The 23,478-nt window shown below is 44.8% G+C and overlaps 1 protein-coding gene across 4 annotated transcripts in view; it reads right to left on the reverse strand.

Annotated features, from left to right (window-relative positions):
• The window catches only part of LDAF1 (lipid droplet assembly factor 1), a 63,768-nt gene extending 40,699 nt beyond the window's left edge, over nt 1–23,069 (reverse strand). The window contains exons 1-2 of one of the 4 annotated variants that reach the window (XM_073543027.1): nt 22,857–23,069; nt 1,051–1,195 (exon numbers count right to left, since the gene is read on the reverse strand). The gene's annotated coding sequence lies outside the window, so the exon portion shown is untranslated. Of the gene's footprint in view, nt 1–1,036; nt 1,196–21,016; nt 21,090–22,856 lie in introns of all 4 variants that reach the window. The other 3 variants (XM_073543026.1, XM_073543025.1, XM_073543024.1) reach the window with 3 other exon arrangements.
• Nucleotides 23,070–23,478: the final 409 nt, after the last annotated feature.

Here is a 23,478-nt window from a genome sequence, read left to right on the forward strand (position 1 = left end):
TTGATATGCAATCTGAGAGCAGCTGTAAAGAATCCGGATGTTCCATGGAGCCTGTTTTGCCCTTGTCCAAGATGGAGTCTGGTACTTTGCCTTCCTGTCTGTCCTGCTATTTAAGTCCGGGTCAAGAGATCCTCCTTGCTTGAGTATTTTGTTGCTGTCTGCTTCTGAGCTCCCTCCTGGCTTGCCTCTGTAGTCCTGCTGCTGGTTATTCGGTGCTCTGCCTCTCTATTACAAGTTGTCTTCAGTCCTCTGAGCTACTTCTGGATCCTGCTTGGGTTACCTACTGTCCTACTTCTAAGACTGTGTCTGTGCGGGCTGCTGTGCAGGACTTGAGCAGGACTTTTCAGCCCAAAAAGGTACTCTTAAGGATCTTCTTGTTATGCTCCACCCATGTTTTCTGGACTTCCATGAAAGGTGTCGTCTCCTCTGTCTGCTTAGTTCTGGACTTCCACGCATAAAGTGCCGGTCGCACTCTTGCCTCTAATTACTGCTGTACTTCCACGTATAAGTGCCGCCGTATTATTGCTTCTTATTATTGCTGGAGTTCCACATATAAGTGCTGTTCGCACTATTACTTGACTTCCACGTATCAGTGCAGTTCACACTCGCGTTATATTACTGCTGGACTTATTTGCTTTAGTGGACGCACACCGCTATTACGTTTGCTGGACATTTCTGTTTGTGCTGGGCATTTTGCTGTATTTGCAGGAAAGCCTCTGTTAGTTTTTTGTTGTATTCCTTTACTTTGTTAAAATACAGTTTTTGTCTCCTCTTTGGTCTCGGATCCATTTTATCCCACGCTATCAGATTCCAGCAGCATGAAGTAGGGACCAATTGAGTTCAATTGTTAGAATTGTTGTAATAACTCCCACTCGCAAAAGTGGTACCCATTCCTATTGTAAAAAGTTCCCCTCATTTAATTTGTCAATCTGAATTCTAGTTCTTAGTTACCCAGTAGGTTGTGTTAAAGAAAAGAAATAATCTTTGGTTAAGTTACCACTTCGTCTTCATCTTCTGCGCCGTTGCATCCACGCACCTGTTTACACTCACCCACCGGGGACAGCACTGCAGTTACTTGTTTCTTGCATCACCGCCCCCCTCTGAAGACATCCTGGATCCTGGGTGATGGACGCTGTGGGAGATGCAAGTGCAAAGTCGGCACTTTGCTGGCTTCTGTCTACTGCCACTGTAACTTCTGTGAAAGAAGACGTTATCAGGGGGTGGAATTACAAAGTGAGGGAACAGCAGCACCATCGCTTCTAGCACTGCCTCAAATGAGTTGTCATCAAGTGGCGACACTGGTGTCACTCACTGCTTCGATCACTGCTGACCCGTCATTTGAGGTAAATGCTAGAAGCTGTGGGGCAGCACTGGCTGTTTCTTTTTCTGCCTCTTGACAACATCTTTAGCAGTTAGGAGCTACGGCGACAGAGATAGAAGGAGAGTGCCAGCGCTGCACTCACCACTCACACAGCATCCATCACCCAGGATCAAGGACGTCTTCAGAGGAGGCAGTAATGCAGGAAACTAGTAAGTAACTGTAGTGCTGCTCCCTGCGACATCCTACTCCAAGAGAGGGGAATTAGTGCAGTCCTAGCCTCCTGTGATGTCCCGTCCCAAGAGGGACGATGGACACTGCAAGGAGCGAATGCAGCACCAGCCTCCTGCGACATGACATTTGAGACTGCTCTCAAATGAAATGTCACATTAAATTTAGTAAAAAAAAAAAAAAAAAAAAACATACAGGGATTAGTTAGATAGGGAGAAATATGAAAAATGGAGTACAAGTCCAATTAGACAAAAATACAATTTATTTATTCATCAAATTGATGTAAATATTACAACATAGTAATAAATACAAAAAGGATCAGGTACTATGCTGCTTTTGTCCCAAAAAATATAAAGTGCTTAGTGCATTGAAATAGTGATGGGCCAATAGTTCTAAACTCTATATTTAGAGAGGGTCACAAACAGGTGCGCAATCTGATTGAAACAACCCATTATCCAACGCCATTGTGCTTACCCATAATCACTAAGAACGGGACAGATGCAGCGCCGCCACCGACGCGCGTTTCGCCTCTTTCTCAAGGTGACTATATTTTTTGGGCCAAAGCAGCATAGTACCTGATCCTTTTTGTATTTATTATTATGTTGTAATATTTACATCAATTTGATGAATAAATAAATTGTATTTTTGTCTAATTGGACTTGTACTCCATTTTTTCTGTTTAATATGCTAGTTAGGAGTGTCCACCCTAGATCCCTGTTTGGTCAGTACTATTTAGTGCATGACATCTTTGGGTTTTCATTGGTTTTGTTCCATATGGTTTTGTTTTATATATATAGATAGGGAGAAATGTAGGGTATTGTGAAATAAAGGATATTACAAAAGTGGTTAGGGTGTAAAGATAGAAATTTAGAAAATACATTTTAGGTGCCCGACCACCCCTTTAAGTTCTTGGGTAGTCTGTTATTCAATGGTTACTGGACATGTCTTTTTCTGACCAGGAGCATAACTATAATGGGCACAGAAGACAAAAAAAACTGACTGGCACATCCAGACTAGTGTGAATAGGTGCATAGCTACCCCCATATACAAATATTATCTGGCCGTCAACCATCGTCAAGATGGTCTCAGTCTGATGGGTCCCTGACCTGTGTGAATACCTCTCTAAGGTTGATGTCTGAATTCCTGGGTTAATGTGGACATCAAACTAAGACCACCTTGACGATGGTTGATGGGCAGATATTTGGCCAAATTTTATGCTAAGCATCTCATTTTTTTTCCCTAATACTCCAAAGCCGTATTGCTATTCATATTTCACATATTCCACATTGGCATGCTTTAGCATGACAGAGTGCAACTTTTTTTTGTATATTACAATGGGCACAGAGGTAGCAGTCGAACTTTAGCTCTAGCACTTCAGGATACCCTTACCGAATACTGTTATAGGACAGCAACACTATAAATGGTACTTAGTACATGTCGGGGGCCATGGTACAGATTTGCTTTTGTGCCCACGTGCTTAAATTTAAAATCCCCATATCTGACAACTCCAATTAGAAGACTAGGATTACTAGGTTTTGCTGCAACCTTAGTAACTACCCTGTCAGTCACAACTTTTGGCTCATCTTGAATTTGGAGATGGGATAGCAGTAAACATACAGCGAAAAAGTGAGGATGAGCTTGACAGCGATCATTTCAGGCCATTCCAAGTTCCGACAAAGCTAATAAAACAATACAAATGTTACTGTATTTCTGATTGAACAAAATCCACGGTAAATTTGAAAAGACAAGTTGAAAAGTGATGTATACACCTTGGCTACAGGCAATCACACACTCCAGTCTCATGGAGCAAGTAAAAGAAAGTCAAGGTTTTGCCCACGATTGTAAAAAAGAAAAGCATAAGTGGACCATGGGGACTCTGGGTCCTGGCCTCGTTACGGTAACAGGCATGGGATTTGAGTTAATAAGTCCGGTGTTGGAAAGGTCAATAAGCTGAAGAGGTAATTGGATTAGCAAGACCCAACGTATACAATATAGGAGTCATAACCAAGCCCACCACTAGCATCAACAGATTAGGTAGATCAAGAAATTCCAAACCATATATCTGTCCCAGAGGGAGGATGCCAGAAATTAGTCCATAGCAAAAAATGTTGATGGTTTATGAGTCAAGCTTGCAAAAAAAAAACACTGAAGAGAAAAAGGTAGGGGACAACAACAAGCAGAGAAGAGACAAAGTTAGAAGGGAGAACAAAGAGAGAAGAAAAGCGTTGGAAGAGAATAGAATGATTAAGGAAAAAATAAGGGGGAATTCAAAAAAAGTATTGGTCAATAGCTAAGAAGAGGACAGAGTCAAGTTGGAATGAACATAGGGTAAGTAATCCATGATTCCCTTTTGTACGGAAACAAGTACGGTAATTATTCAAGCAATATCTAAATACGTGAACCTCTACATTGTTATGTTAGGGCTTATTCAGACAGTTTTTCATATACGAGTTCCGCGTTTTTCCTGGATAGGACTTGTAAGTGTTATAGTTTATGGGGCTGTTCACATGTTTGTGTATTTTTCCAGATCAAGTGTTGAGCACCAAAACAGACATGTCCAATTTTTACCCTATTTGCGGATCAAGTTCAGCAATGCAAGTCTATGGGTTTATTTAAAAAAAAAAAAATACTAAGATTCTACCCTTGTGCTGTCCGATTTTCTTCTTTGTTTGATAAGAGAAGCTTTAAAAAAAAAAATCGTCTTGTACACAAAAAACACAATGAAACTGACAGTAAATGCTGACACAATAATGATTATCTGATCCAAGACAATTGCGAAAATCAGTCCATTTTTTGCGTATGAGAAAAATCTCTGACAATTGAGTGAGGCATAAGGCTAAATTCATGTTGCATTTAGTCTCCAAGTCCAGAGCTCCCAAAAAACGCTGATCGGTGAAATGGAGTGGTGTTAACCACCCGCCACTAAACTCTAGAGCAGTGCATGCATGTTTTGTGCAGTGAAAAATCATCACTTTTTTGGACAGTCTGATGGACGAGTTTGGGTTTGGTAAATGCCAGGAGAAAATTTTCTGGGCTGCCTCACTGCATTGTGTCAACTATAGTTTGGTGGAGGAGAAATACTTGTTGGGGTTGTTTTTGTGGGGGTTTGCCTAATGCACCTTAGTTCCAATGAAGGGAAATCCTATTGCTTCAGCATACCAAGACAATTATAGCTTCCAAATCAGTGGGAGTAGTTTGGAGAAGGCCCTTTTCAGTTCCAGCATGACTGTGCCCCAGTTGTACAAGGTCCACAAAGACATAGTTGGGCAAGGTAGATGACAAAGAATTTCAGTGCCAACCCCATTAAACACCTATAGAAGTAGAACACAAATTGCGAACCAGGCCCTCTCCTCCAACATCCACGTCTGACCTCACAAATGCTTTTCTGGATGAAAGGGCAAAACTCGCTGGGGAGGGATGTGGCTTGTTCCTTCTCATTGGATGTGAATGCTGAGGCACGTTAATGTCTGAAAATGTGTTACAGGACTTACACTCGAGGCGATTCAACACTTTTCTAGATTCTTCCTCTTCGACTGTCATATGAATGGATCAAATGTGGAACAAGGCTAAAGAAATAACAGGAATGAAAGGTTTCACTGAATATTTCTTGAAATGGGCTAATAAATAGTATCAAGAACTTAAAGGGCATCTCCACTACTATGGCAACCCCTTCTTGATCTGAATGTTTTCCCCCCTTGAAAATAAAAAAGCTTATACTCCCTCCCGCATCGGCGCATTCCAGTAGTGTAGGCACACGCATTCCCGGGGCTCATGTGAGTTTGTTATGACATGAACACCCTGCGCCCAATCAGTGCTGGCGTGACTATCCCCACCTTTGGACATTTTAGTAATGAAAAGGAAGTAAGCGGTCAGCTGCAGCTCTCACTCTTATTTTTGCTGGGGGTAAACATTCAGATTGAGAAGGGAGTCTCCTACGATCGGACAACTGCTTTATAAAGATTGTTGGCTTCAAACTCTGGCCAAATAAAAGGATCACTACAATAGTACAATCGTTAGTGGTAGGATAATTCAAAGCCTTTGAAATGGATTTGATCTGCCCAATAGTAGGTTTTATCAGTATATTCAGTTGAGACAGGGGTGCATAATACAAGGGAGACCTGAGCTGCGTCAATGACTCCTACAACAAATGCCTCATTTGTTACTATGGTTTTAACTGGGGGTAGTACAAAAAGGGTCATCATAGCCTTATATTTTAGATGTCTTTTAGAAGATAGCCTTAAAAAGAAAACAAGCTCTTTGTGGGTTATATGGCATAGAGATTTAGGCCCAATAAGTGATATGTAGGAGGAGTTATTGCAGAGTATGTTGAAGGTTTCTCTTAGTTAGGTATCTATGAATTAGATATAATTGTAAAATTCTAGAGTCTCCAGAGTTCACCAACTTCTATTTAAGATGGAGTATAAATGAGATCTACAGTACTGGAAGTGTAGTATGCCAGATATGGATTTAATACATGCAACGTGGAACTGTCCTCCACTCCATCATTTGGAGAGAAAAGGTGGAATTAATAAATACTGTCAAATTTTTATGGACAATAGGATTTGTATTCTTGGCTATATGGTTGAAGTTCACTTGATGGAGAGCCATCAGCTAGCTAAACAGATCAAGCCCAAAAACATGGCCTCATTTTGGAAAAACCCTGAACCCATTACTATAAGGGAATTGGTAGGTAAAGTAAATAATATTCAAAGACTTGAGAAACATTTGAACAAAAAATGGAGTAAATTTGAAAACTTATGATCTCTGTGGTTGGAGTCTCCAAATTTAGCTCCTCTGTCTTTGACTTGGTCCAGGTTGCTTTCTATTGAACCTTTTTAGCTCAATGTGTGTGGATATGTGGCAAGTGATTCTGTTGCTTTTCAGGTTTTATATAAAAGATGTGTTACCCTGGGCAGGTACTTTTGGGTTGAAAGGATAGTATTTATGGGGTTTGTTGACATCTTCCCAGGTCAAATCCCCCTGGTTGAGGAACTCCTACAGTCATCTATCAACTCCAGAACTGTGGGGACGTATATTAATCGGGCTATCAGTTCTCTACGAGTATATTATGTGGTTTCATTGGACACTTCAAATTCTTGTAGTTTTTCCAGAAAAGTGGAAGGGGTTATATCTGCAAAGGGGGAATTAACTCTACATCAGTGCCTTTGGATTTAGGATTGGATGTCGTACAAAGGATTATCTACTGTAGGTGTTGTCAATTCAACATTTTCGTCCGATTTCATTCTGGAACTTTAATTTTGCAATGTTCCTGGCATAATTCCGCTTCGGTAATGTCCTAAAATCAATCTCCTCGTAACATACGGTAATAAAAAGCTTTAGTATTTTTGTAGATAAATGAAAAGAAAAAGGAAGAACAGATGGTTAAAGGGACGTTATTTTCTTGTGAAGCATCTTTTATAATCAGTTTTTGTCTTCTGAATGCCTAATGAAGCCCTTTGTAGAGTAATGAAATCTATAGCACGTGGGTGTAATGAATGGATTTTTAAAGTGTAATTTTCTCTGGCAGTTTGTGAAAATATAAAGTTATTGGAAGTGAGATACATTTATGTATAAAACCTGTTGCATTCTAGTCATCATTATGAGGAGTAATGAAAAGGTGAACTGGAAATATGCAAGGTCTCAAACTGTAGATAAAAAGACAGGAACAATACACTGTCATCTAAGAAATTCCTGAAATTCAGGTATATAATTTGCATAGAAATCAAACGAACGATATAGAAACACACATATTTAATGCTGAAAGAATGAAGTGCAAAAGACTCATTACAATATACACGATACTACAGCTGGTACTTCATAGCTATGTCACATTCATGTTATCGCGTAGGAGGTCTAAATATCCCCATTATAATAAACAATAGTACGGATAAGAATTTTTATCAAGGCTGGAAAATGTAAAAGAACAATACCGCTGAAAAGTAAGCAAAAAAAATAAGGAAAGGGAAAAAGGTTCAAAAATAATTCCATACGTAAAACAAGATCTGAACCATAAACATTTCATTCAGTCCCATTACCAAATGTGTATAACACTCGTCCCCTCACCTGCCGTCTACCTTTACTAACCTGTGACGGAATGGTTGGTGGTAACTATCTCCCTGATACCAGCGTGGTCCTGTCATAGGAGCCACCAGGATAACAAGTCATTACATTTCTTTCCTCCTAAATACTCCATCATCACATAGGAGTATGATTATTGAAAAGTGGAAGAAAGCACAGTAACTCAGTCACAAAGTGGAGAACACGTAAAGTGCCAGAGCATGATCAACGAGTGCTAAGGAGCAGAGGACAGAAAAGTCACCAATGCCTTGTTGACTCCATAACTCCAGACCTCCTCTGGTATTAACATCAGGACAAAAACTGTGCACCGGGAGCTTCATGGCATAGATTTCCGTGGCAGAACAGCTACATGTATCCTCACATCACCAAACACATTGACAAATATAGGATGAAGTGGTGTAAAGCCACCACCACTGGACCCTGGAGCAGTGGAAACCCCAGTGGAGCAGTGGAAACATCTATGTAATGAACTAAAACAGAGATTGTAAGCCAGCATCTCATTTAACATGAGTGTCTAGCCTCAAAAATGCTCTCCTGGATAAATGGGCAAAAATTCCCAAACACACTCTAAAGCGGTGGTTCCCAAACTCCAGTTCTTGCGGACCCCAACAGGTCATGTTTTCAGGATTTCCATAGTGTTACACATGTGAGAGAATTCCTGATGCATTGATGATACTTCCATCAACTGTGAAATACTAAGGAAATCCTGAAAACATGACCTGTTGGGGTCCGCGAGGAGTGGAGTTTGGGAACCACTGCTCTAAAAGTCTTGGAAAAAAAACTTCCCAGAAGAGCGGAATCAGTTATATCTGCAAAGGGGTGACCAAATCCATATTAATGTCTATGGGTTTAGAATGGGAAGTCATAAAATATTCTGTAGGTGTCCTAATTCTTTTGTCTATAAGGTTTATATCTATTCATATTAAAGAACTTTTTATATAGCACATCAGTTCAAACAGTCCATCTAAGTCTTCAGGGTGACAGCGTCATGATACTCAGCCACTAGCTATTTCTACCGTTCCTCCTACTTTAGGTCCTGTTCGGGACTGAAACGCATTGACATGAACGAATAAACCGACTCTTGGATGGCATCTATTGGGGGTTCTTATAGAGTCCTTTACTTAATCTATCCTAAATTTTTGAGCAAGACTAGTCCCTAGCATCCTCATGGGATTCTCTCTGAATCATTAGTTTGCTTGGGATATAAAGTATATACAGTATACACAAATAAAAAGTCTAATTAAATATCTTTTCACTAGCGCAAACAAGAATAGAGTTCCTTTACCAGTCATTGAGAGATAGTGGTTTTTCCAGGTTCGGCTACGGCAGCAAAATCACAGAGTAATACTATTGACCTGCAATTTCCTGCAGTCACAAAACATTGTATCACTCGGCCACACAAGGAGATAGACCCCGGAAACCTGTTTCTTTAAATCTCTCACTGGTTTATTAAGGGTGCTGCATAAGCCAGTTCAGACTTAGGAAAAATAAACATGGCCTATCTGGCCTAAGGAAAAACAAAATATAACAAAACAGCATATTCCATGTTGTTGTGGGGATCCGCCTGCTCGGGAGAACAACACACTGGTTCAGCTTTTCCTTATCAGGACACAAAGCACTGGAGTTCCTCTCTCCAGCCCTACTGAACACTGAATGTCTCAGAAGGCCTATTTATATCCCAGACCACATCCTGAGGTGGAGATATGAAGATCAACATCCCACCCGCTCTATGGTTGTTCTAAAAAACCCAGTCCTTTTAAAATGGCTGCATAACCCATCTCAACATTTAGTGTGCTGAAGCAAAACATCTGGGTTTCAAGTCACAGAAGCCTCAGTGAAACATATCTCTCCTCCAGTATTTTGACAGTGGCGTTAGGCTAAGTTCACACTTTTTTATGCCTTTTTTTGCTTAGTTTTTGTGGCATTTTTGCAGTGTTTTTGTCAGGGTACATTTGTCTCTTGTGCATACTGATAAAGTTTAGTGCATAAAAAAAATCTGATTCTACTTCAACAGGTTTTGGCACCAAAAACACAGCAAAAACTGATACCTACATTTTTTTCAGCGTTTTTTGCACCACCCAATGCTTTCAGTGGATGAAAAAAATGCAGAAAGAAGTGAAATGCTGCATTTTGCAAAAAAACGAGGTATTACACAAAATACTGAGGACAAAAAAAAAAAAAAAAAAAAGAAGCTGTGTGCATGAGATTGCTGAAATCTCATAGGACCAGTGATGGCGAACCTTTTAGAGACCGAATGCCCAAATTGCAGTCCAAAACCCACTTTTTTATGGCAAAATGTCAACATGGCAATTTAACCTAAAAACAAGGTTTTAGGCAGGGGTCACACTTGCGAGTGTAATGCGAGAAACTCGAGCAAATCTCTCGCATCAATACCCGGCGTTGCCGCTGGCAATTGGGACCAGAGTGTGCGGATGCATGTATTTCTATGCAGCCAAACACTATGGTCCCGAGTGCCGGGTATTGATACGCGACTTTCTCGCATCACACTCGCAAGTGTGACCCCGGCCTTAGTTTGCAAACGACTCGGACAGAGAGCAGGCAGGTTCAGCAGAAAGCAGCCACAGACAGGAGCAGGGGTACCAGACTGCAGACATAAAGGAATATGTCACCACATCCTGATATATTCACCCACCATCCTTGTGGTATAGGCTCCCCCTATCGTTGTATATGCCCCCCCAGCCATGAATCTGCTCCTCCAATCCATCTATATCCCCCATGCTTGTATATGCACCCCCAATCCATGTATCTCCCCTCAGTTATGTGTATATGCCCCCCATCCTGGTATATGACCCCCAATTCTTGTATACCCCCCATCCTGGTATATATGTCCCCCATCCTGCCGACGCCGCTGTTGTTCAATGCATAGAAAAAAGCACTCGTGCTCCCCTTCCTTCATCTCCCCTGCCACGTTGATTTCTGAAGCTGGCAGCTGACTTCAGCGTCCAAGCGACAGGTGTGTATGATGTCACTGCCATGTCCCCGTCACGTGTATGCAGACATTGCTTCTGGCTCTCTGGCACGCATGCCATAGGCTCGCAACCACTGTTATACACTTTGCTGGTACTGTAAAATGCAGATGAAAATTTGCATAAATAACGCAACTTGTGAACTCTCCAAACACGACATGTTGTCCACAGACCATTCCATCAAAGTCTCCTTCCATTCCGAGCCCTGACGTGCATGCAAATACTGGTTTTCATCCACATATAGGGTATCAGCATACTCGGGAGAAATTGCACAACAGATATTGGGGTCTATGTTTTTTCCTGTTACCCTTGCAAAAATGAGAAAAAAATGGGGGCTAAAAGTTCATTTTTGTGGAAAAATTTGATTTTTTTTATTTTCATGACACAACATTATTCTCAGGCTGGTAAGGGGCCATGGATATGGGCCCCCCCAGTCTAAAAACAGCAGTCCGCAACTGTGAGTTTTGCCGGATTGGTTCAAAAACATAGGGGGAACCCACGTCTGGTTTTTCATTCATTTCTCCTCTGCTCTTGTCAATCACCGGCAGAGCAGGAGAGAACGAGAGCCGCGTTCAGCACCTGCCGCAGGGTAACAGCGCTTTACAGTAACGCTTCTTCCCCGGCGGTCGTCCGTGCACATGGAGGACATCAATGTGTGTTCTTCATGTGCACGACGTTTTGCCGTCCGTGGTGACGGCAAAAAACGGACATATCAGAGTGTTTTGCCAAGGACACACGGTCTGTGGAAACACAGTGAAATGTGCACAGACCCATTAATTTGAATGGGCCTACGTGAGTACGTGTCTCCGGTACGTGTGAAAACTGTCACCACACGTACCGGAGACACGGACGTGTGAAAGAGGCCTAAAGCGGTGTTCCAGCTGCTGTTAACCATTTAAATGCTGCTGTTTCTCTCTAGCAGCAGCATTTAAATGGACGGGTGCACTGGCGATTGAGGGAGACCGATGGGTTACTATAACAGCTGGGATTCTGCTGAAGGCCCTGTGGTGTAGTGACCACTGTGTCCGCTAGGGGGCGCTGTGTGGATGTCCTAGGAGTGAGGATGAATGGCAGAGTCCTGAATGACCGTTATGTATGTCAAGGTGGGTGGCCTTGAGATGGAGACTTATGTGTGTGTTGATCAGCAGTGATATTGCTGAGGTATTGTTTCAATGTGTCAGGGATAAGTCTCCAGGTAGCTGGGGAGACGGGCATGCCCAGTTACCTACAAACCCACCCAGGGGGTGTGTTTAAGAACGCTATTGCAAAGAGAGTGTGAATGGTTCAAGGACCTGTGATTAGGTCATAGCCATGTGACCCGATGGGCGTGGCTATGGACCATATAAGGTGGCCTGGGTAGGTCACATGTGGTGAATGGCAGGGACCTGGTAGGTCCGTTGTGGGAGGTCCCGCTGGGAGATGTCTCCTGGCTAACAGCATGTGAAGTGGCTGTGTGTAATGGCTGCACGTGCCTGATGATTCCCTGGAGGGAATGGATGTCTGCAGCATGGTGAAGAAACCATGAGGAAACCCTGACGTGGGTGAGATAACTATGAGGCTGGAACATGGTATAACCTGTGTGACCACAGGGAGGACAGAGTGAAGCTCTGTCAAGGATGCTATACTGTGAATATGAACTTTATGTTGCTGGTTATGGTTTATGATGCCTGAATAAACCACACGGACTGAGATTGCTTTATGGAAAACCTGTGCCGGTTGTGATTATTTGGCTGCCAAGCGAGAATTCCCTACTTGAATGACAGCGCTACCTCACAATTGGTGGAGAAGGCCATGGGCAGTGTTGTAGCCTTGTTGCTAGGAGCAACGGAAGAGGACTGCAGAAATTGGTTACTAAGGGCAACGGTTTTCAAAGCACATGGTGCAGTGCTGGCAATGCTGAGCCAGGAGGGCTGACGGTTGTGAAAGACGTGTGATGTGCTGCTGACCGGAGTAAGAGAAGGAGACTGGTGATTGCTAGGATGCCTCTGCGGATAAGAGGTACCCGAGGACCTGTGTGGCCGACACAGGTAACGGACAGGTGTTCGTGTGGTACTGACCTGGGTCAGTGAGTAAGACTGTGTACCTGGAGGGTTCAGTGAGGAAAGGTCCTGGAGGGTCAGTGTTGGGAGATTCTAGGAGAAGGAATCGGATCCCGGGAGCATGTGGTATGACCTTGGACCTGGTGAGGCGAGAGTGTTAGGCAGTCTCAGGCGGAGACAGATGTTCTGAAGAGCACCCGCTGTGCCCCTGGACCTGGTGAGGCCGGTGTGTGGGGAGACCCTGGGAGGAGGGTCACTCCCTGAATCGCACCCGGTGCGCCCTGTGTGTTGGATGGTCTCAGGCGGAGACGGAACGTCCTGAATAGCACACAGACAGGACACGTGAGTTTAGTGTGATGTGTTTTTTTTCTCTTGTCTCAACTCAGCTGTAGTGGCTCAGTGGGAGTCAAGAAGGTGACAAGTGGCTTGCTGTAACTCGGCGGGGTTACGAAGAGGACAAGCGGCTTCCGGTAACTCGGCGGGGTTACGAGGGTGACATCAGCAGCTGTGTGTGAACGGCAGCTGGTGGTGTCGAAAATCGGTGACAGCAGGAGCTGTGGTGGTGCCAACAAGGACTTGTGTGGTATCGCAAGAGACATAAACTGTGTGGTGTGAACTGTGGTCTGAGAAGACCGGTATAATGGACATGGGGAAGTCCCGGAAGGGGGCGGTGACCCAAATCGGGGTGGTAGCCCAAAAGGGGTGGAGTCCCAGAGGGAGGCGGTGACCCAAATTGGGATGGTGGTCCAGAAAGGGGCAGAGTTTGCAAAAGGGGCAGCACTGGGTACCTCCGTGGACATGTCAGGAGAACTGCAGTGTTCGTGTATGTTATCTCCAGAGTGTGGGATATTCTTTCCAGGTGATGACTGGCCGCAAGCGTGTACCGTGATGCTACACCGGGAAGGAATCTCTGGAAGGTTGGACTCAAAGAGTCAGGTGACTGGCAGGAACTCCTCTCACTTTCTGTCTGAGAAAATGGTCCAGGTTCGCTGTAAACATGGGGTCACGTTGAACTATGCAGTGTCCAAAACGGAGAACAACCCAAACAGTGAACTGATAGATCCAAAGTTGTGACTGTCCGGTTATATCTTTTTTTTTCGTATATGTACCTACCTACTGTCAATGTAATGCCTTTATGCGTCTGTATCTGTACTTGTTCCTGCCTTGCTGCTGTAAAGGTACTGTCACACTTAGCGATGTACCAGCGATCCCGACCAGCGATATGACGCGGTCAGGATCGCTGGTACATCGCTAAGTGGTCGCTAGTGAGCTGCCACACAGGCAGATCTCACCAGCGACATCGCTGGGGACGGGGATCGCTACTTACCTGTCACACCAGGCGATCCTGCGTCCTCCCGCCTGGCTCCACGCGTCGCTCGTCCTCACAGCAGGAAGCGCCGCAGGAAGCTGACGACGAGAAACAGTCCTGGACGTTCTCGCGCGATCAGCGATAACCAGCGGGGGAGCCGGTCGTAGGTAAGTATCACACACAGAGATATCGCTAGCAATATCGCTATAACGTCACAAGTTATAGCGATATTGCTAGCGATATCTCTTAGTGTGACATACCCTTTAGGCTCTGAATTTCCCCATGGTGGGACGATTAAAGGATTATCTTATGCTCTTATCTTATGCTCTTAACTATGCGTTAGACAGAGTAATGTTTGAGGGGCTCGAAGGCAGTGAGTGCCAAGGTGGCAGTATACCATCAGACTTAGTGTATGCCTTGGAGTGGGGCCGGGACTTTCTCAGGTTTGATGACATATGCCAGGAGGGTGGAGACGTTCCTACTGTTGGGCTAACTAATACTAAGATGGTCACGGCTCCTGACGTGGAGAGGTCAGAGGTAGAAGTGACCAGGAAAAGGGGTACGTTGGCCCAATGGAAGGACCTGGAATCTCGTGACAGGACTGACGTTGACCTAGTTGATAAGACGGCTGAAGTATTCACATGGTTAATGGGTAACTGGAGGGATTGCTCGGCAGGTCGGGGTGACTCAGACTCTGGGGGTGACTATGGCTCTGAGAGGGAAAGGGAGCACAGACTAGAGGAGCTAGAGAAAGAAGTCTCTGAGCTCAAAGGTCACATGGTACCGTGGCAAGGACTGAATAACGCCCTCAGAGAAGAGGTGGAAGAACATGTCGAACGAGAAGGAGTCCTGAGACAAACGGCCAAGCACAGGGTCGAGGAGCGCGAGAAAGAAGTCTTGGAGCTCAGAGGTCATCTGTCCACCTGGCATAGTGTGAACAAGACCCTTAGGGAAGAAAAGGAGGAACTCAAAGAAACTGCAAGAGATCTTCGGCGGGAGAGGAAACTGGACGAAGACTTACAGCGGTTGGGCCCGAGTGACAAGACGGAACTGCCAGTACCAATCGTGGCAAAGGGTCATGAAGAGATAAAATCTTGTGAAGTGGGTGAGCAAAGAGCTGAAGAAGATGGTCATCTGGTCAGCTCATCTGTAGTGAGGGAAGTGTCCGTGGTAAAGCCAGAGCCGTCGGTCCAGGAAGCGAGCAAGACCACGACCTTCAAGTCTGTGATTGATGTACGAGAAGACATGCAAGAAGCCTGCACTGAGGAAGGTGTGCATGAGGCTTTTAAGGAGGCGGTCAAGGCGTGTAAGGTGCACTGGGCACCTGAGACTCGGCAGTTGGTGATAATATCGGCCAGGGAAGATACAGCAAACCAGATAGCTGTCCTGAAAGAGATGCATTTGCAATGTCTCCATGCCAAACAGTTGGTCAGGCGGAGTAATATGAAAACTGCTCGACGCCTAGAGTTAGCAAGAGAGGCTATGGATCGGCTGGGTTTGTGGAAATATGTAGTTCTGGTTCCCAAAAGTCTGATTGGGAGAATCATTGGAAGATTCGGGAAGGTAATGCAAGACCTTGTGAATATCTCCGGTGTGATGAGGGTGAGGATCCCTCCTGATGATGAAGACCAGATATCCAGTGAAGAGGATAGGATTCCCATCATGGTGGTTGGCTCCGTGGAAAGCCTGAAAACTTTCGGATGCTATTGGAGAATCGAGTGGGGTACCTGCAAGAGATTGAGCAGCTGAGGTGGACCGTCAGCGAATCAATAAAGAGGTACGGAACACCAGGTGGCGGGCGCCTTCAACCCAAGATGTAAGGACTCGAAGGGTTCCACCAAGAAGTGACAGGGCAGATGGCCGAAGAATGTCAGCAAGTGGTAGTTCGACTGGCAGGATGATTTTGAGAGACCGTAGTTCCTGTGAGACGCTGAATGAGTCAGACTCAGGCCAGACAGTAGGCTTAACTAAGACTTATGACCATATTGACAGGGGGAGCTGGTCGTGGAACGGAATCAACAGGGAGAGGAATGTAGTGACCAAACAGTGTCTGATGACGCAGACAGGCTGTGACTGGAGGGCCAAAGATCAGGGCCGATATTCTGACTGCGGGGGGCGGGGGAGGCCTAACATAGGAATTAGGCTGTATGACAGATGGAGACGGTTCTCTCGACCTGTGGGGCAAGGTGTAGTGAGTGCCCGGTCTCGAGATCCTGGGGTTATGCTGTGTGTTCAACCCCACAGGTTTGAACAGAGGGGGGAGGTATGTGGTGTAGTGACCACTGTGTCCGCTAGGGGGCGCTGTGTGGATGTCCTAGGAGAGAGGATGAATGGCAGAGTCCTGAATGACCGTTATGTATCTCAAGGTGGGTGGCCTTGAGATGGAGACTTATGCGTGTGTTAATCAGCAGTGATATTGCTGAGGTGTTGTTTCAATGTGTCAGGGAGAAGTCTCCAGGTGTCACGCTCGCGCCTTGGCTGAGTGGCGCGAGCCGGGGGGGTTGTGGCCCCACTGTGCCACAAACTAGACTACCCTGGAAGGGGCGTTACTACGGCAGCTACCTCGATCTTCACTGGAGCCTCTGATGGTGAGGTCAGGCTTGTCCGGCAGGTAGCTGCCGGGTGCCACTCCAGGGTGGTGTCTGGCTGTGGCTGCTGATCCCATTCGGGAACAGGACACCTGGACAGGTGCGAGTGACAAGCAGGTTGAGACACAGGGCAAGCGGACACGGCTGAGACACAGGGCAAGCAGGCACGGATTGGTACACTGGCAGGCACGGCTTGGAGACACAGGGCAAGCAGGCACGGCTTGGAGACACAGGGCAAGCAGGCACGGCTTGGAGACACAGGGCAAGCAGGCACGGCTTGGAGACACAGGGCAAGCAGGCACGGCTTGGAGACACAGGGCAAGCAGGCACGGCTTAGAGACACAGGGCAAGCAGGCGGGCACGGCTTGCAGACACAGAACAGGCGGGCACGGCTTGGAGACACTGGACAGACTGGCGTGGTATGAGAAGGGACAGCTAGGGACCTGTTCACACAGCAGGTGTAGGCAGGAGGGAGTGGTGTATGTTGGAACAGGATTTGGACCTGTTCACACAGGAGATGCTGGTATGGCTATAGGCAGGAGTGCGGAGTAGGCTGGGCTGCAGGGGTGCAGATGCACAGACAGAGCTGCAGGGGTGCAGATGCACAGACAGAGCTGCAGGGGTGCAGATGCACAGACAGAGCTGCAGGGGTGCAGATGCACAGACAGGAAGGACACAAGGAAAGACACAGACAAGGAGAACGGGAGACTAAGGCAGGACAGAGTACAGACAAGGTACTGGGACCAAGACTCAAGGGCAGGATATTCTGCCTCCTGTGCCTCCTGGCAGGCGGACAAGGTACAAAGCAAGACAAGAAGTATTCCTCCAGAGAAGGAGGAAATACACAGGACAGGGCCTGGCTTACTCAGCAGCAAGATACTAACTGAGATTAGACATTGCACAGGCAATGTTTCAGTGGGTGTGGCGGAACTAAATAGTCAAGGGCTCTAGGTGATTGGTCAGGGACCGATTAGACAGGTGCACCCTGACTGCATAAGAACCAGAGAGTTCTAGCGCCACCCCCCCTATACACATATAGCCAGGAAACATACAGAAGAGCAGAGGCACAGAGCACAGGACTGGCAACAGACAGAATTCACAGCATGACCCGGAGCAGTGAGTAAGTTGATGTGCGGGGGATGGGAGGCCATGCAGTGATGCCAGCAGGGTTGTTACACCAGGTAGCTGGGGAGACGGGCGTGCCCTGTTACCTACAAACCCACCCAGGGGGTGTGTTTAAGAACGCTATTGCAAAGAGAGTGTGAATGGTTCAAGGACCTGTGATGAGGTCATAGCCATGTGACCCGGTGGGCATGGCTACGGACCATATAAGGTGGCCAGGGTAGGTCACATGTGGTGAATGCAGGGACCTGGTTGGTCCGTTGTGGAAGGTCCCGCTTGGAGATGTGTCTCCTGGCTAACAGCATGTGAAGTGGCTGTGTGTAATGGCTGCACGTGCCTGATGATTCCCCGGAGGGAATGGATGTCTCCAGCATGGTGAAGGAACCATGAGGAAACCCTGACGTGGGTGAGATAACTATGAGGCTGAAGAGCCTGCGTATGGAACATGGCATAACCTGTGTGAAGCTCTGTCAAGGACGCTATGCTGTGAATATGAACTTTATGTTGCTGGTTTGGGTTTATGATGCCTGAATAATCCACACGAACTAAGATTTTTATGGAAAACCCGTGCCGGTTGTGATTATTTGGCTGCCAAGCGAGAATTCCCTACTTGAATGACAGCGCTACCTCACAGCCTCCATTGCTGTCATCTCAGTACTACCGTGATGCTCAACTGTAAGCTGAACTCCATAGGAAATGGATATTTTTATTGTATTGCAGCATATGGTATATGATCGCAGGTTCAAATCCAATAATATTAAAATTATTTTTGAAAATATTTTTAAAAAATTCAAATTACCGTACTTTCTTATCCCATGATTAAAGGGAAAATAACCACATTTAGTATCACTGCATTTGTAAAAGTCCAATCTATTAAAATATGGAATTAATCAACCCAATCAGAAAATGTCGTAAGGAGGGGGATATCAATGCATGTTTGGTATCACTGTAATCGGACTAACGTGAACAATCATATCCAGGTCATTTTTTTTTTATCACACAGTAAACTATATTAACAAAACAAAACCCAAAATACCAATGGTGGAATTGGATTTTTTACACGATCTTGTCCAGTTTGGTATATTTCTCAGTACTTTAAACATGCACTTAAAACATAACTTTTTTTAAACCGTACATTAAATGCTGAAGAGAAAAAAAAAAAAAAATATTGAAGTATCGATTTTTAGTTGCTGCACTTACATTAGAAAAAAATGTCGTTAAAATAATAAAAAATGTCTTAAGTATCCCAATTTGGTATCAAAGAAAAAAAAAAGCAAATAAAAAGTGTATACGGTAAATAAAAAAGTTTAAAAAAAAAAACTATCATCATGAGAAGACTTCAAGGCTTATGATCTCAGTGCCCAGAGCTAGTTTTGCAAGTGAAAAAAAAAAAAAGGTTTATAAATGTGTGTTGAATTCTGCTCCAGTGCCAGGAGTCCAAGTCATGTGTTTCGGGTGCCACGTGGGTGTCAGATGTCACGTTAAGGATTCTTTTGAACCACGTTATGATTCCCCCTGGTGTATTATCTACAGTATAGTTGTTTTCTCTAATGCTTTAAGCCACTCTTCACATACCCTATAAAGCAACTCAGAGTTAAAAGTAAAGGCTTCCCTTAATCCCAACCCTTGTTCTATTTCTCCGGAGGGGATGGCAGCTACAAAGAGCTTCTCTAGCTATAAGACCATTCATGATCACGTATTAAAGGGAACCTGTCAGCATGTTTTTCCATATGAAGTTAGTGGTTTGGCTACATAGGTGATTGTCTCCCAATAAAAATGTACTTTTTTTTGTAGGGATTAGTGATAAGTAAATGCACTTGGATAAAGTGTTATCTGAGCATGCTCGGACGCTAACCGACTGACTTTGGCGTGCTTGAATAATATGTTCAAGCCCCCCTCTCCTGCAGGACTCGCGGCCGTTCGACAGCCACAACACATGTAGGGATTGACTAAGAAACAGACAATCCCTGCATGTGTTGCAGCTGTCGAACAGCCGCGAGACCTGCAGCCGCGGGGATTGGAATATATTATTCGAGCATGCCGAAGACTCTCGGCACCCGAGCATGCTAAGATAACACCTTATCTCAGCACGCTCTCTCATCTCTACTAGAGATCCAATAAGTCAATCAAGAGAAATCAAGTGTAGAATTTTTATCCAAATTAGGTTGGAAGTTCACTCAGGGCGTGAAATGCTTCTCCCAAGTGCTTCGACTCGCCCCTAGTCCATTTACAGCCTTATTTGTGTAGGCCTCCTGCACTATATTTCTTATGACTTGCACATCAAATATCAAAGGAAAAAAAAAAGGTCCTTTTTTCATGGAGGAGGAAGAGCCGCCGTCTATGCAGCCGTTCCATTACTAGCATATGTTAAAAGTGGTGCTGATGCGTTCCCATTAAACAAAAAGCCCATATAATTAATTAGAAACAGTGCAATTACCCTGATCACTTGTAGTGACAGTGCTAGAAGACTGACAACACTTGTAGGCACGGATTGGAGGCGATTGATGGTGTTCCCAGTAGCTGGACGCACTGTAATCAGCATAGTATAAGGGTGCGGTCAGACAGCGCCTGCACGAGAGTCGAGTATGTTTTTGTTTTTTTTTAAATTTTATCTGGGCCAAACATTTAGATTAAGAAGGGGTTGTCCTAGTAGTGGACAACCCCTTTAAGGCTACGTTCCCACGATGAGTTTTGTAAAAAAAAAATGCATGAAACCCCATTTTACTTAACCCCTTCACGACCGATGACGCATACGTCCCTGCCTTTGATACGAGCTCACACGCCGAGCCCACATATTTCTCAGCACTTAATGCCAGTTATCACAATCACCTCGTGGACACGGCTCATGGCCGGCGTTCAGAGGAGAACATGATTTTTGATCTACATAACAAAGCTACGTAACACAGGCAATCGGACAGTCAAGTCTATGGGACTATTAAATACAGTAAAAAAAAACAAACAAAAAGTAAACAAGTAAAAATAACAAAAAAGCAACACATCTGGTATCACTGCATTCAGAAATATCCAATCAAAATCTAAAAAAAAATATTAATCTGAAAGGTAAAGGGCGTAACGAGAAAAAAAATCATAACGTCAGAATTATGTATTTTGGTTGACACAACATTGCAATAAAAAACGATAAGAGGCAATCAAAACATTGCATCTACCCCAAAATGGTATCAGTAAAAATGTCAGCTCGGGCGCAAAAAATAAGCCCTCACACAAAAAATTAGAACATTATGGGTCTTGGAAAATAGTAATGAAACAAAAAAAAAAATTGGACAGACTTCTGAATCTTTTTTTCACCACTTAAATAACAAAAACAAACAAAAAAAAACCTATACCTGTTTGGTATCCGTGTACTTGTACTGGCCTGGAGAATCATATTGCCTGGTCAGTTTTACAATATATTGAACACTGCAAATTAAAAACAAAAAACATTATGGAATTGCACTTTTTTGCAATTTCACCACACTTGGATTTTTTTTTCCCCGTGTTCCAGTACACTATGTGGCAGAATGAATGTTGTCATTCAAAATTACAACTCATCCTGCAAAAGAAAAATTCCTCATACTGCTATAGAGCTGGAAAAATAAAAGAAAAAGTTAGGGCTCTCGGAAGAAGGGGAGAATAAAAATGAAGATGGAAAATCAAGTTGAAGAGGTTAATGGATGCAGAAAACCTGCAACTTCAGAAACTGACCGAAAACTCATTGTGGGAACATATCCTTACTATGTGCACATGTTCAGTATTTTACCTCAATATTTGTTCCACTCCTGATTTTAGCTTACAATCAGAGAAAAAGTATAATAGAAGCTTGTCACCACTTCTGTATTTATCACCCACTCCTGGTTTTGGCTTACAAATACTGAGGTAAAAAAACTCACCAACTATTCATCGTGTGAACGTGGCCTTAAGGCTGTGTGCACACGCTGCGGATTCTGCTGCGGATCCGCAGCAGTTTTTGCTGCGGTGTACAGTAGCATTCTAACCTGTGGAAATCAAAAACCGCTGTGCAGATGCTGCGGAATTTTCCACGCGGTTTTTGCTGCGGTTTCAAATCCGCAGAAAGAATTGCATGTCAATTCTTTCTGCGGATTCCACTGCGGTTTACCATCTCCTCCATTGTGGAGATGATGAACCGCAGGGCAAAACCACAAGCTAATCCGCAGATAAACCACAGGTCTTTTGACCTGCGGATTTATCTGCGGATTTTGCAAAATCCGCAGCAGAATCCGTAGCGTGTGCACACAGCCTAAGGATTAGACCTGGAGTTGAGTAAAATGATCTGTAGAACCATGGTCCAGCAGCCATGTTGGCAGTCCGTGACCAACAATCCAGAACTCTGCATACCTCCTAATACCTGCGACATCCCTGGCACCTCTTATATTTGTAGGCCACCCCGTGACGTCATGCATTTGTTGGGCTGCAAAGTAATGATGACGAAGGGACTACTAATCAGAAGAGGCATAGAGGATGCCGAAAATAGGAGGTTGGCAGGGCTCTGGCCCAGTGACCGAGGACTACCAACGTTGCCTCTACACTAGAGGTGAGAGGCCGGAGATGTCATGTCTACTCATACCTGCCGGGAAGTGTGCGCCTATAGGTATAGTGCACCTGTCCTATTCAGTGGGATTCTATATGGTCCCTTCAGCGTTGAAGCTCCTTTTTTCACTTCCAGGCCTGGTTTCCCATGTGTCGCTTGGTAACGCCAGGCCCAGAGACATAGGAGAGCAGGTGTGATTGTAGGTATGGCCACCCCTATTGCTACACCAAAAATTAATAAGTAGCGATGAGCGATGTCAACGCTGTTCGCAGCCTAAACACATGCAGGGATTCCCTGTTTGGTAGTTAATCCCGGCACGTGTTGCAGGCGCAGCTTGTCTAGACATGGAGGCGCAGGGACTCAAACATTTTTCGAGCACACTCAAGTCACTCGGTTAGCACCCAAGTATGATAACGCCTTATCCCAGCACGTTTGCTCATCACTATTAATGATATCTACTTTACACGTTCATTTGCTAAAGTTTAAAAGGCGTCTTTGTACCACAAGCCCCGGTTGTCAGCTCCTGGGCCAAACAAGCAGAACCTAGGTCATTCTAGGAAATCAGCATGTAAAGAAGCAGCAGACAGCGACAACAAGTGACTGGGTTAGAAAAGTAACCTAATCCTCCCTTCTCTTACCTCTGTGAGCTGCCTGTCAGATCCCCTCCATACTCATGAGCAGCATTTCCTATTCACTCCCCGCCCCAGGGTTCTGCTCAGACACAAGAGCGGCCTTGTAGAGAAGGAGCTCCTTACAGCGCCTGCCTGATCACTCCTCCTTCACACTTTCTTCCTGCACAGGCTCATGATGTTATTAAAGTCACAATAATAGCAGAGCCAAAAAGTTCTCAGTTCCCGTCTATTATAAGCAGGATATATACAGCCGCCTGGATAGATCAGGAGATGGTATATATTTATATATGTGTCAGAGGCGACCGCACCATTCTTCTACAACCGTATAATCAATCTCACGCTGTCTTCTAAATTGCAGCCGGAGGAGCAAACATTTCTAGTCTTGAAGGGGAAGTTCCGTTATCGTCTATAAACTTTTGAAAGGCATATATTTTTCTCTTTATATATATGTTGCAGGGAAGGGGAAATGTTATTGGTGCGACCTGTACAGCGACACTGGGGCCCAAGAATTAAGGGGCCCGCTACCAGCTCCAAAGCAGGTGGAATTGTGCATTATGATGAGCTATTGGGCTGCAAAGGCCCATGTATTGTTCTTCCACAGGGGCCCTCGTCTGAGTCCACTAGTGGT

This window comes from Dendrobates tinctorius, unplaced genomic scaffold (assembly GCF_039654945.1).
Source record: "Dendrobates tinctorius isolate UK_male_01 unplaced genomic scaffold, ASM3965494v1 ptg000129l, whole genome shotgun sequence".
Lineage (NCBI taxonomy): Eukaryota > Metazoa > Chordata > Amphibia > Anura > Dendrobatidae > Dendrobates > Dendrobates tinctorius.